The sequence below is a fragment of the Hemitrygon akajei genome, chromosome 12 (assembly GCF_048418815.1).
Source record: "Hemitrygon akajei chromosome 12, sHemAka1.3, whole genome shotgun sequence".
Taxonomy (NCBI): Eukaryota; Metazoa; Chordata; class Chondrichthyes; order Myliobatiformes; family Dasyatidae; genus Hemitrygon; species Hemitrygon akajei.
In genome coordinates this window covers 48,070,732-48,083,450 of record NC_133135.1, presented here as the reverse complement: position 1 = coordinate 48,083,450, position 12,719 = coordinate 48,070,732, and the positions used below count along the sequence as shown (strand labels likewise).

Genomic DNA, 12,719 nt, shown 5'->3' with positions numbered 1-12,719 from the left:
CTGATCATATAAGTTGAAGTTTAAGTTTTAACTGTGATACAAATTGCCACTTTTTTCTTCGAATCAGAATCGGAATCAGGTTTATTATGACCGGCATGTGACTTGTAATTTGTTAACTTAGCAGCAGCAGTTCAATGGAATATATAATCTAGCAGAGAGAGAAAAAAAATAATAAAATAAAAATAATAATAACAAATAAACAAATAAATCAATTACAGTATATGTATATTGAATTGATTTTTAAAAAGTACAAAAACAGAAATACTGTACAGTATATAAAAAAAAAGTGAGGTAGTGTCCAAAAATTCAATGTCCATTTAGGAATCAGATGGCAGAGGGGAAGAATCTGTTCTTGAATCGCTGAGTGTGTGCCTTCAGGCTTCTGTACCTCCTGATGGTAACGGTGAGAAGAAGACATGCCCTGGGTGCTGGAGGTTCTTAATAATGGACGCTGCCTTTCTGAGACTTTCTGTGAGAATTTCTGTGGGATATTGTTGGCAATACCTGAGCAGGCAGGTGCAGACTCAAATTTATCCCTAATTTGACAGACGGTACCTATCACTGTACAACACATTTTCAGAAAAGCACTAGAACACTGGACTAAATTTAATAGAAATCCTCCCACCATATTTTGCCACATAGTGATATACCATGAGCCTAAACCTAAATAACTTGATGTAGAAATGAAAGTTAAAGAAAAAAACATTGTCGTTAATTAGATACTGTAACTTCATCTATGAAAAAGTAAAATTACCATGGTGATAATGGAGTTAGTCTTTATCCAGTAACAGGATGTGTGCGTACTCAGAAAGACCTGCATCTTTTCTCAATGACTAAACAGCCTTTAGGCTATTTTTGAGGTCAGTTAACAGCCAACCACATTGATGAGTTTGGAGTTACTGATAGTTCAAACGGTAAGGATAACATATTTCTTTGCTTGATAGACATTTGTGAACCAGATGGGTTCTTATAACAATACCACAGTTTCATTGTCACTATCACTGATACTAGTTTTCTATGCCTGATTTTGCTTAATTACTTAAATTTAATTTTGGTGAATGCCATAATGAGATTCAATCTCATGTTGAATAACGCAGGTTTCAGGAGACCAGTCAATAACATACCTGTAATGATACCGTATTATATAATACCAGAAATAAGAAGTAAGCTATCATTAATATCACGTCCTCGAGTTTGTCAGTCCTAAAGTTAGTCTTGAGGGAGTTGTTGAAACACAGTGACAATTGGCTCTTGTTTAAAGAATGTATGCAGGAACTGTAACAGTTATATATTTCTGTCTGATGCTAAAATGAAAAGGAGAAGTGGTCAATAAAATAAATGAAGAATGCTGTTAGACCCATAGAGGAGTTAGATGAAATGGCAAACTTAAGGACTGTGAGTGTTTCAGACTTCAACAAAGAAGAACAAACTATTGATGAAATCTAACATACAGATTCCGGTAGGACTAGCCAGACAATACTTCCCCTGACTCCATTATGATAGGTCACAGTTGACAGTGAGAGAGAGAGAGAGAGAGAGAGAGAGAGAGAGAGAGAGAGAGAGAGAGAGAGAGAGAGAGAGAGAGAGAGAGAGAGAGAGAGAGAGAGAGAGAGAGTGAGAGAGAGAGAGAGAGAGAGAGAGAGCGGCAGGGCAGAGAGAGAAAGAGGGACAGAGAGGTAAGAGAGACAGGGAGAGAGAGGGGAGAGGGAGAGAGGGTAAGAGAGAGAGGAGGAGAGAGAAATTTCTGACAGAAATTGCAGATTTTAAGTTTCAACTTTGCATTCAGAAATTTAAGCCAATCAAAATTTCTCACATTTTTATTTCTACTTTCAGCATCTACTGTACATACCTTTGGTAATTTCAGTTAATTATTTGGCATTCTCAATTGTACATTCTGTAGCCCGTTACCATGACCTTGTGTTTTCAATCCTTTTGTTATTTTATATATTTTGGCTTTCACCCTTTTACAAATTTCCCCATTTGTTCCATTCTCCCACCTTATCCTTTCTCTGCACCTTAGAACTTGTTTTATTTCTAGTTCTTATTAAATGATCTGAAATACCAATTCCATTTCTCTTTCCACAGATACTACCTGGCCTGCATGTCCTCATATTTCCAGTCTACAGTTATTTTGCCCTGGTATTAATGACCAATATTTGGATCACCTGAGTGTGAATAGGGCAACGGTGGAAGCAGTCACTCTGGATCCACCCAATGAGGAAGAAGCAGACACTGATAGTCCTCGATTTGGTATGTTCATTGGGAGCTACAGCACTGTAGTTATGCCATTAACTGGTCTAGTTACCAAATCTCAGCCAAGTGCTCTGGTCCATTTATTTTGAAAATGTTGTTAAGTGGAAAGTTATTGAAAATCCCCGAAGGCTTTTGCTTGGTTGAAAACTATTGCCATAATTATTCAGCAAATGAAAAACAACATTGAAGTGTCATCTGGATGCTGCCTGATTTACAGTGATGTTTTTCTGGGAATATGTTTAGTGTTTATTCTGAGCACAGTTAGTCTGCTTGCATTTAAATTGTGTTAGAAACAACCAGGTCATGTTTCCTAAAAGAAAATTATGACAGATTTTAGCATACAAGTACAACAGTATGTTGCAATCACAAGAAATGAATAAAAATGAGAGCAGTATAATGACAAACATAAAACAATATCATCGAAGGTTTAGCATGATATTGGATTCTTTTATCTCAATCTGAGTATGCTGTGGATTATAACTTACCTCACTCAGTTATGGGACTTTTCCTGGATTTTCCTTACTAAAAATGGAAAACTTTGGTAATCTGATTTATTATTGTCACATGTTCTGAGGTACAGTAAGAAAATGGTCCTGCATACCATCCATATGGATCAAGTCATTACAAGTGTGTGCTGAGGTAGTGCAGAATGAAGTGTTACAGTGCAGGTACACAGTATGATGCAAGGTCACAGTGATGTTAAGTCCGTTTTATCATGCCAGGGAAACATTCAATAGTCTTATAATAGCAGAATAGAAGGTGTCATTGAGGCTGGTGGTATATGCTTTCGGGCTTTTGTAAGTGCTGCTCAATGGGAAGAGAGAATATCTGGAGAGGGTGGGATCTTTGATTATGCTTAATGCTTTACTGAGGCAGTGAGAAGTGCAGACAGAGTCCACACTGGGGAGGGTGATTCCTGTGATGTGCAGAGCTGTTGTCCACACCATTCCTGCAATCATGGATAGAACAATTCCCATGATGCATCTGGTTAGCATGCTATCAATGGAGAAGAGGAAAGCCCTTAACTCCAAGTGGGGTCATTGGGATGCCATCATGATGGTGCTTTTTTAGCAGGCTTTCTTGTTTTTACGAGGCCGAGTTGCTACCTCAACGCTCAACCCAGCACGGATGGAAAGCATGCAAGGGAGCCGGCCAATTCGAACTCGGGAGCCTTTGCCCTGAAGTCTGGCGCTGATGCCACTACGCCACCAGCCGGTCAATGCTGCCTACGGAGCATCAATACAAATTGGTGAGGATTAAAGGGTGCATGCCGAATTGTTATACAGTCTCCTGAGGAAGCAGAAGCACTAATGACCTTTCCTGACCATGGTGTCAATGTGACTGGACCAGAACAGGCTATTGGTGTTGTTCACTCCTATGATCTTGGAACTCTCAGGCCTCTTAACCTCAGCACTGTTGATGTATGTAGGAGCATGTGCATCACCCCCATTCTGACAGTCAGTGACCAGCCCTTTTGACCACATTGAGGGAAATGTTGTCTAGACAAAATGCCACTCGAGACTCTATCTCCTTCCTTTACTCTTGACTCACAACTATTTGAGATGCGGCTCACTATGGTGGTGTCATCTGCAAATTGATTTATGGAACCTTGTGAGCAAGTGTTGGCAGAGATGTTATTGCATACCCTTACTGCTTGCAGTTTGGTGGTCAGGAAATCAAGAATCCACTTGCAAAGGGACAGGATGCTTCTCAGGTTTAGGAGTTTGGAGATGAATTTCTTTGGAATTATTTTATTGGAGGCAGAGCTGTAGTCAGTAAGCAATAGTTTAACATAGGCTGCTTTACTTCAGAGATGAGTGTAGGGCTAGTGGCCTCCACTGTAGACCTGTTTTGGCAGTAGGCAAATTGCACTAGGTCAAGGTTGTATTGTACACAGGAATTAATGTGTGCCATGATTGGCCTCTTGAAATATTTCATGATGGCAATTGTCAGAGCCAACAGGTAGTAAATATTAAGGCATGCTACCTTGTTTATCTTAAATACTGGGGTGATAGCAGTCTTCTTAAAGCAAGTGTGAACCTTAGACTGAAGCAGAGAGAGGTTAAGAATGTCTGCAAATACCCTCACCAGCTGATCTGTAGAGGATCTAAGGACAGGGCCAGGGACGCCGTAAATACTACAACCAGTCCTGCCTTGAGCCAGTGTTTTGACATAAGAACAAAATCCACTCAATTCAGTTTATGGACTGGTCTGGAATATTTATTAAATTGGCTGGGATTTGAGAATTTAAGAGATAGTAACAAAGTTGTTTAGCCAAGGCTTTTTTTTAAAAGTGCTGTAGTTCTTATCTTATAGGGAGTGTCTCTGAAGCTTTTAGAGAGAATATTAGGCCAACAATGTTATGTGGGTAATGGCGAAAAAGAACAGTTGCATACAAGGATGTTATTTTCATCATAGTTCTTGTATGATGCATCCGCCTTTCTTATGTGTTGTTTTTTTATTTTCAGATAGAGAAGGAAAAGCAACTGCTGAAAAGTTCAGAAGCAAATTACAGCAGAAGCTGGAAATCTGACAAAAAGAAAATGCCGAACAACAAAAGAAAATGATAAAATAGCAGATGAAGGCCATTTGGCCTCTTGAGCTGCCTCGCATAAAGTCATGTACCTTGTCATCATTTTTCTGCAGCTGTCCTTTGATTCCCTCAATATCCTATCAACCACTTCTTGAATACACCCAGCTAGTTGGTTTCCACAGCCCCTTGGGTGGTGAATTCCAAACGATTTTCTGCATCTCTGAAGTTAAAGGTTTGGCCACTAATATTGTGAATATGAAGGGCACTCAACCGATTAGGCAGTGTCTGATAAAGAGAAGCAAAATCAATGTTGCTCAGGGCTGTAAAACCAAAATTGCTGGCATTTTGTGATTGGAAAAAAATCCAGCAGTTAAAGTTTAGTCAAAGTTCTATGCTGCCATTCTCTAAATTGAAAGACATCATGACAAGTAACAAAGCAGAAAGAAGAATTTACTCTGCTCAACTTTTGGACATATTTTGGTTACCTCATATTTTGAACTATGAAGGTAACATTGTCTGTGGCAAGAGATTGAAATTTTCATACTGAAGTGAAGTACAATGAAAGCATAATTTTGAACTAAAGTATGGCTTGGTTTAATTCTTATACCTGGAATGAAAAGCTAGTTTTATGAATGTAATATTTTAATTCAGCATTTGCAATTCATTGATATCTGAACTAAGTGCTTGGTTGTAGAAGGGAAATTATGAAAATCAAATATACCATCTCAGTGGGATTGGCTTGAATAAATTTGTTCTTCCTGAGTTATTGTGAATTCAGGTGATGATTTGATCTTGCTGTCATTTGAAATATTAAAATATTGAGGGAAGTGACAAAAATAATGTTAAACTTATGCTGATGTGAAAGGAAAAGAAAACATTTTTTAGAATTTCAGATCAATGGGAATAGCCTATCATGATATCCTCCAAAATTATTGAAACTATAGAAGATTAATCTGTCAAATTCCAAATTCACAATCACATATTTTTCATTTACTTTAAATTCTATGTTCTATTCGTTCTGTTTACTCACTTCATATACCAACAATGTCTTGTGCATTGTGTTAATTCATTCCATTTCTTTATTGATAATTGATCTAACAGTGTTAACAAAAGTACTCATCTGAAACTGCTCCGAGAAATTACTAGTAGGGCTTCTTCTACTGCCTGTACTTATTGTGATGACATAATAAGTAAAGAAAACAGAAAACTTGACTAAAGAATAATGAAAGAATGGCTATAAACATTTAACTAGGGATAGCTTGTGATTTGTGGGAGGCTGGGAAATAGTGTTCTCCCTTCAGAATCAGAATCAGGTTTAATATCACTGGCATATTTTGTGAAATTTGTTGTTTTGCAGCAGCAGTGCATTGCAATATACAATAATAATAATAAAAACTATACATTACAATAAGAAGTATATATTAAAAATTAAATTTGGTTAGTACAAAAAGAGAGCAAAAATAGGATAGTGAGGTAGTGTTCATGACTTGATAATCCATTCAGAAATCTGATGGTGGAGGGGATGAAGCTGTTCCAGAAACACTGAGTGTGTTTCTTCAGGCTCCTGTACCTCTTCCTTGATGGTAGCAACGAGAAGAGGACATGTCGCATATGATGGAGGTGCTAGCTTTTTGAGGGATCACCTTTTGAAGGAGTCTTCAGCACCAGGGAGGCTAGTGCCCATGTTGGAGCTGGCTGATTTTACAACTTTTTGCAGCTTTTTCTGATACTGTGCAGTGGCCCTTCCATACCAAACGGTGATAGAACCGGTTACAATGCTTCTCATGATGCATCTGTAGAAATTTGTGAGTGTCTTGGGTGACATACCAAGATGCTGTCCTGCCCTCTTTTTAAATGCATCAATATGTTGTGTTCAGTATAGATCTTCAGAGATGTTGACACTCTGGAACTTGAAACTGCTCACCATTTCCACCACTCATCCCTCAATGAGGGCTGGTGTGGTTCCTTTGACTTCCCCTTCCTGACATCCACAATCAATTCCTTCATTTTACTGACACTGAGTGCAAGGTTGTTGCTGTGACATCACCCAACCAGCTGATCTATCTTACTCCTGTACAGCTCCATGTCACCATCTGAAATTCTACCGACAACAGTTGAGGCATTGGTAAATTTATAGATGGCATTTAAGCTGTGCCTGGCCACACAGTCATGGGTATAGAGAAAGTAGAGCAGTAGGCTAAGCACACATCCTTGAGGTGTGCCAGTGTTGATTGTCAGTGAGGAGGAGTGTTATTTCCGATCCACTCAAAGTGTGGTCTCCTGGTGAGGGAGTCAAGGACCCAGTTGTTGAGGAAGGTACAGAGGCTCAGGTTTTGGAGCGTGTTGATTATAACTGAGGATAAGATTGTGTTGAACACTGAACTATAATCAATAGACAGCAGCCTGATTTAGGTATTACTATTGTGCCTTGATGTTGTTGCTCAGATCCTCCGCAGTGATAATAGACAATAGACAATAGACAGTAGGTACTGGAGTAGGCTATTCAGCCCTTCTAGCCAGCACCGCCATTCACTGTGATCATGGCTGATCATACACAATCAGTACCCCGTTCCTGCCCTCTCCCCATATCCCTTGACCCCGCTATCTATAAGAGCTCTATCTAACTCTCTCTTGAATGCATCCAGGGACTTGGCCTCCACTGCCTTCTGGGGCAGAGCATTCCACATATCCACCACTCTCTGGGTGAAAAAGTTTTTCCGCATCTCTGTTCTAACTGGCCTACCCCTTATTCTTAAACTGTGACCTCTAGTTCTGGACTCACCCATCAGCGGGAACATGCTTCCTGCCTCCAGTGTGTCCAATCCCTTAATAATCTTACATGTTTCAATCAGATCCCCGCTCATCCTTCTAAATTCCAGTGTATACAAGCCCAGTCACTCCAATCTTTCAACACATGACAGTCCTGCCATTCTGGGAATTAACCTTGTGAACCTACGCTGCACTCCCTCAATAGCAAGAATGTCCTTCCTCAAATTTGGAGACCAAAACTGCATACAATACTCCAGGTGGGGTCTCACCAGGGCCCTGTACAGCTGCAGAAGGACCTCTTTACTCCTATACTCAATTCCTCTTGTTATAAAGGCCAGCATGCCATTAGCTTTCTTCACTGCCTGCTGTACCTGCATGCTTGTTTTCATTGCCTGATGTACAAGAACACCTAGATCTCATTGTACCTCCCCTTTTCCTAACTTGACTCCATTTAGATAGTAATCTGCCCTCCTGTTCTTGCCACCAAAGTGGATAACCTCACATTTATCCACATTAAACTGCATCTGCCATACATTTGTCCACTCACCCAACCTGTCCAAGTCACCCTGCATTCTCATAAAATCCTCCTGACATTTCACACTGCCACCCAGCTTTGTGTCATCAGCAAATTTGCTAATGTTACTTTTAATCCCTTCATCTAAATCATTAATGTATATTGTAATGAAGGAATGGTTGTATGATGCTGTCAAAGTATGAATTACTGCATTGTATTCGAGATAGTACAAAAGCCCCAATGTGTATGATTGTATAACAAGTCTTTGTGGGGAAGAGGAGGTGTAAGCCTTAGGAGGGATGAAAAATCTTTGGGGGTAGTGTATGGAGGCAGATAGAAAAGTTTTGAAGGAAGTTAGAGACCTTTGAGTGTAATTGATGAAACATCCACCTCAGAGATCTCATCCTCTACTTTCATCACCACAGCAGCTTCTGATCAGTGATGACTTCAAATGAGTAGATGGTGCACCTAATAGGGAATGATAGTTGGTGTATGATGTATGATGATCATTGCATGAAATTTAAGTGGCACAAACATCGCTCTCTTTAATCAGATGTAGACTTATTCACATCCCATTGAACACCAATTTAAGCAATTCATAATCTGCTCCATTTGAATTGTTTGTACTATACTCTATCATTTACTTATGTACACCATATTTTCTGTGCAAGTCTGTTACCAAAAAGTTCTGCATGTTTTTCTTTTATTGTCTTCTGGAGATTATAAGTTCACTGAAAATTCTCTTGAACATGCAACTTATCAAAAATTGAACTGAGGAAATTTGTTTGAGAAGGGGTATGAAAATTTTGATCATCTCACATCTGATATACATTGGGTTTCTTTCAACACACCTACAATTATTTATGGCACATGCATAGTGTATGAACAACAGAGGACGTGTTTCCAGCAGGAAATTCCTGTCCACAATAATTACTTTACCACACATGAAGAAGCCAATGTGGCTACACCACAGCTTTCCAAATCCCTGGTGGTCCCCATGCAGTTTCTGGTGCCAATATCATTAAGCAGCCCCACACAAATAAAGTTGCATTTTAATTAAGGTTGAGACTTTTCCCCAAGTCATTTCTGTTGCACATGTGTGTAACTTGTGATAATATGACATCAATACTCTGATGGCAAAGTATATTTCAACAAGCTGAATATATTGCTTAAATGCCTTGATATAAGTAAAGACAAAATAAAGAGTATATTTTGCTCAAAACATGCTACGTTATTTTTTTTCTGCACATATCTGAATCAAGATTCATTTCTTAGCTATAATACCCATACTCTATTTTCCCTTCAAAGAATAAATATTTTAATTACCTTATTTATTTTGATAGAGCACTAATAAAATATTGTATACTCATGTTCCTTTAAAATTAAAAAGTCACTTCCCAAAGAAGAAAAACATTTACTCACTGGCTCCTAACTTAAAGCTGGCCTCATGTAAGATTAGGAAGATTTCCTCATGGGGGCATTTGTTTAAGTAATGGAAATTTAGCTTTACAATTAAAACAGTGTTTGTTAAGGAACAGCTTTAAATAGAATTGTTCTAAGGAAAGAAAACATTTATATTGGAGATGTTTTTTTTCTTCAGAAGTTAGTACCATTCTGTCACTGAGTATTGTCAGTAAAGGGGAAACATTGTGAGTAAGACATGAACTGCTGGTTACAAAAGAGGAAAATGAAGCACAGAGTTCAAAATTATAAAACAAGTGAGAAACTTTGTCAATAAAAGAGCACAGAAAGTCCTAAAGAAGAACCTCTGTTAATTTTTTTTGAAGTTGATAGGAAAATCTCAGTCTGATCCAAAGAAGGGTGGCTTGGTAAAAGAAAAGGACTTTTTGACCCAGTCATTTTGCTTATCTCCTCACCTCTGGAACTTTCATTTGAACTTAGCCTTGTTTGGGCTACAGATTCTGTTCTCTTCTGTCACATGTACTGCCTCTTCCTGAAATTCTACCCTAAACTCCAGTGTTCAGATTTTTCAAAGCCTTATTTTTCACAAAATCTAGTTCAGATAAAGTTCACTGCATTTAATATTCTTCCTTTGGGTTCACCATCCATAGTTCTCATCTCAGTAAAGTACTATATTAAAGGCACTATGTACAGTAAAAGTAAGTAGCTTTTGTTCCTTAAACAACATGAAAAAAAGAGAAGCAGGAATAGACCGCTTGAGCCTGCTCCACGATTCAATAAACATTTGTATTGATGCTAATTCCACTATTCCATGGTCTTGTGTTCTTGATTTGTTTAAAATTAGAAAATCTATGGAAGCAAATCCAGATATACAGTATCAGGATAGAGCAGAGGTAGATAACACATGTTCTTTTTGGGCTCAGAGGGACACCCTACACTTCTTATTTTATATATTCCTTTATAAAAGAATTGATTCAAATTTGTCAGTCTTCAATAATTTGAATGAAAGATGTTTTGCAGCTCTGATGTACTAAGAGCCAAGTTACAGAACTAAAGTACCAAACTGTACATAAATTTAGTAACAATTCAATGAGTTGTCATCAGTGAGGATAACCAATGAGAAGCCAAGTTTAGAGCTAACAAGGTAGAGCAAACTTCCTGCAATCTTAGGCCTTTTGGACGAGTGAGTAAAATTCAGATTAGGTGGATTTCAATGATTTCTTACAGACAAATGCAGAATAACCTGTTTAGGTCCTGATATTTAATTCAAGCAGTAATTCTGCCTTGGTACACTATTAAATTTTCCTGTACACCTCTTGCAGTAAAATGCAATATTTAATAATATAAGAAATAAGAGTAAGTTATGTGATGTCACTTCTTGAGGCTGCTCTGCTGTTTATTAAGATCTTGACTGTTCGTGTCTTGGCTGCAGTTCCACTTTGCTGCCCAATTACCATAATTCCTGACTATTTTAGTGAATAAAATTATACTTATCTTAACTCTGAAGCTACCTAATGACTCAGCCTCCACACAGGTCTTCGTGGGCAGTGAAATCCAGAGACTCAAAATTGTGTGAGGAAAGAAGCTCCTTCTCATCTCCACCTTAAGTTGGTTACTGCTTATTCAGATGAAGTGTTGAGTTTTAGACTTTCCTTCTAACATCCTTCCAATCTCTACCTTGTCAAGTCATCCAGTTTACCTTTCATTCAATGAGAATAGACTCAACTTGCTCAACATTTTCTTATACACCAATCTTTTCATCTCTCCAGGAGACAATCTAGTGAAAGATTTAAGACTCCCACTCTAATTACATTCTGATCCCCTGTTAATTTTAATGCTTTTTCTAAGTGTTCAATATAAGAAGCAATGATTCAATGGCTGAGAAAGGACGGTAGGTGGTAATCATCAGAAAATATTTTAGCCCGCATTTGGTTTGATGCCATGAAACTTCAAGGAGTCTGAAATGATTGTTGCGGAGTCCCAGGACCTTTTCTTCCACTTTATACCACTGAGAACATGAGTCTGGTGACTCTGTTCTAGTGAAGGGACAGGATAATTGTAAGGATATTGCTCGAGAATTTTGGCACTTCTGTAAGATGCAATTCTGTGAGGATGACTATATCAGGATGTAGCTTGTTAAGCCAATGGGACAGCTCTCTCAATTTAGATACCAGTTCCAAAATGTTTATGAAGTAAAAACAGTAAAGAAAAACTCAGCAGGTCAGGTAGCATACTTAGAAAAAGAAAGGGAGTTGAAGTTTTGGGTCAAAAACCCATTGTCAGAACTGGGGAGATAAAACATGTTAGTGTTAAGCTATGGGGGAGACGTCAGGGAAGATATTGGACAAAGGGAACATCTCTAAAAGGGTGAGGTCAATGTTGCCCTGGGGTTAAATTGTGAACAAGATCATCTGGTCAATGGGTTAATGGGGTCAATTAGTGAGAAAGAACATGGTTCTTTGTTCATAAAAGGTATGAACCGAGGCCAGCTGGGGAGTGAGAGCATAGTCAAAGGAATGTTAAAGTTGTGAAATGTAGGATTACAGGACATGTCCATCAGGTCAGGCTGTGTACAAAAGAAAGAAAAACAGCGAATTTAACAGATGGGTGACCTGGACTGTTCTGTTACAGACAGAGAAAACTAATTATTTAATATTGGCTCCATATTGGTGTGCAAGACTGCAATGTGCCCACATGGAAGATGAGGTGTTGAGGTTAACTTTGGGCCTCATTATAACGGTGCAGGAAACCACAGAAAGACAATTCAGAGTGAGAGTGAAGCAAGTTCAGGATTGTACTGAAATGTTACTCTGTTTCTCCTTCTACAGATGTTGCATGACCTGCCGTGTGCTTCCAGAATTTTCAGGTTTATTTCCGATTTCCTGAAGCTGCAGACTATTAATTTCAAACATTTGTGAGTTGGACTTTGGAAGTTTGACTGGGCCGGGTGCAACTGTACTATGTCAGAATTTGGTGTCAAGGTTAATGCTGGATAGTCCATCTGGATTTATCTTGTGTTTGAATGCAATGATTTTGATACAATTGAATGGCATGCAAAATAGTAATGGAAAAAGCAGTTAAGATTCAGCAGTATTGTTATAGTTTTGGATAAGATTTAGTGATCCATATTTTCCTGAACCAAAAAGCACTCCATTATCATTTGATTGTTCCATAGGTACCATGATTGAGATTAGGTAATTAAAAAACAAAAATCATTTCCTGCATTTA

The 12,719-nt window shown here is 38.4% G+C and overlaps 1 long non-coding RNA gene across 2 annotated transcripts in view; it reads left to right on the top strand.

Annotated features, from left to right (window-relative positions):
- Positions 1 to 6,032, top strand: part of LOC140736980 (uncharacterized) — a 42,048-nt gene extending 36,016 nt beyond the window's left edge. The window contains exons 2-4 of one of the 2 annotated variants that reach the window (XR_012101040.1): positions 2,086 to 2,250; positions 3,347 to 3,502; positions 4,722 to 6,032. This is a non-coding gene — a long non-coding RNA (uncharacterized lncRNA). Of the gene's footprint in view, positions 1 to 2,085; positions 2,251 to 3,324; positions 3,503 to 4,721 lie in introns of both variants that reach the window. The other variant, XR_012101039.1, reaches the window with a different exon arrangement.
- The last annotated feature ends 6,687 nt before the right edge of the window (positions 6,033 to 12,719 follow it).